The 2,030-nt window shown below is 40.5% G+C and overlaps 1 non-coding gene across 1 annotated transcript; it reads right to left on the reverse strand.

The window, feature by feature from the left end:
- Positions 1 to 172: 172 nt before the first annotated feature.
- On the reverse strand, positions 173 to 234 carry LOC115868168. The gene has a single exon (XR_004045455.1). It is a non-coding gene; the product is annotated as a U7 small nuclear RNA (small nuclear RNA).
- Between the last annotated feature and the right edge of the window lie 1,796 nt (positions 235 to 2,030).

Below are 2,030 nucleotides of genomic sequence, written 5' to 3' on the forward strand. Positions count from 1 at the left end.
TTATCGCTGTACAATTGCGCCTACCGAACCTGTGATGTTTTGTGGGGTTCCCTCTCCCCTTTACCCCCACAGACAGGGAAGGTATATCCATGGAGATATATAGGTTTGGCAGGATATTTTATTTATCTATCTATCTATCTATCTATCTAATCTATCTATTTATTTATTTATTTATGGCTTTCTGGTAGAAACCAGAAAACCTGCTAGACAAATTCTAAAAGAGCTGTAACACTAGGCAGGATATTTATATATGCCTAGTTATCTTTGCTGTAAATATATCCATGAATGTGGTGGATCATACAGTGGACAAAGTTTTTAGACATAACCGAACACCTTGTTGGGCCTGGGGCTCAAGCTCCCTAGTCTTGGAAGACACCAAAGTCAATTGGCACAACAGTTCACAATGACAATATTAAGTAGTGAGGCTAAGGTGAAACTATTGTTTTCTCCCTGGCCTAACATGAGGGAGGGAAACAACTGGTCCAATGGACTAGTAGACCATGAAAACATCAGTCTCCACAATGCTGAGGCCAGAAGAGCTAGATGGTGCCCCAACACTACAACTGCTCTGAAGAGGATCGCATTAGAAGGTTCTGAATAGAGGGGGAGGAAAATATGACTAGGATTCAAATTGTGAAAAAGACCAAGCATACTGCTTAGAGACTAGTGGGACCTCTAAGATGACTTGCAGTCACCCTTCAGGTCTGGAACGGAATGGATTCACCTTGTGTTAGAACAATCTACCATTTAAAATCAAAAGGGCAGCATGTGCTAAAGGACAAAGCTAAGAGTAAGGAAAAGAGGAGGAATGGAAACAGGACACACAGGAAGGAAGGGAGATAATTGCTGGTACATTGAGGAGACTGAAATGCACAGACACAAAATGTGTATAAATGGTTGTATATAAAACTACAATCTGTTCTGTAAACCTTCACCTAATCAATAATAAATCGTAAAAAATAAAAGATAGGTGAAATAGAAAGCATAGCGGGCAGTGAGTTTATGCTAATGCGAGAGAAATAATTCAGAAAGGACAGAATGCTTGTACAACCTGAAGAATATGTTGCTGTTAGATGCTGTCCAGTTGGTTCCAACTCATAGCAACCCAATGTACAACAGACTGTTAACACTGCCCAGTCCTGCGCCATCCTCATAATTGCTCTGTTTGAGCCCATTGTTGCAGCCGCTGTGTCCATCCATCTCCTGAAGGGACTTCCTCTTTTTCACTGCCTCGCCATTCCACGAAGCATGATGTCCTTTTCTCCAGGGACGGGTCTTTCCTGACATGTCCAAAGTATGTGAGAAGTCTCGCCATCCTTGCCTCTAAGGAACATTCTGGTTGTACTTCTTCCATTACAGAGCTTATTCTTTTGGCAGTTCATGGTACCTTCAGTATTCTTTGATACTACTATAGTTCAAATGCATACATTTTTCTTTAGTCTTTCTTATTCAAATGTCCAAAATTTCATGTGCATATGAAGCGATTGGAAAATACCATGGCTTGGGTCAGGCATACCTTCATCCACAAAGTTACATTCTTGTTTTTCAACCTTTGAGAGATCTTGTGCAGATTTGCTTACCTAATGCAATGTGAAGACTACAATCAGTGTCAATTGCATATGGAGGAATATTATACTTGAGTATTTCTAACAACAAAAAACAATTTTATGTGCCAGGATATAAAATCTACACATGAAACATTAGTAGGTCCTTGGCCCTACTCAGTCTGGAATGGGGATAAATTGAATTCTTGATTGAAGAAACTAACCAAGCAAATCCAAACCCACTGCATTTGGGTTGACTGCAATTCAAGTAGAACTTCTGCTTTGGGTTTCTGAGACTATGCATCTTAAGGTAGACAGCCTTGTTCTTCTCCTGCAGAGGGACAAGTGGATGCAAACCACTGACCAACTGACTGGCCTAAATAAATAGGACATTCTGTTTATGAGTTGGAAGACAATATTAAAATGCCTTTTAACAAGCGGCCATCTAGCTCAGAAACAAAGCCCACGTGGAAGAAACACACCAGC

Source organism: Echinops telfairi, unplaced genomic scaffold, assembly GCF_000313985.2.
Source record: "Echinops telfairi isolate 266 unplaced genomic scaffold, ASM31398v2 ScPeMD7_7;HRSCAF=31, whole genome shotgun sequence".
NCBI classification, from domain to species: Eukaryota; Metazoa; Chordata; class Mammalia; order Afrosoricida; family Tenrecidae; genus Echinops; species Echinops telfairi.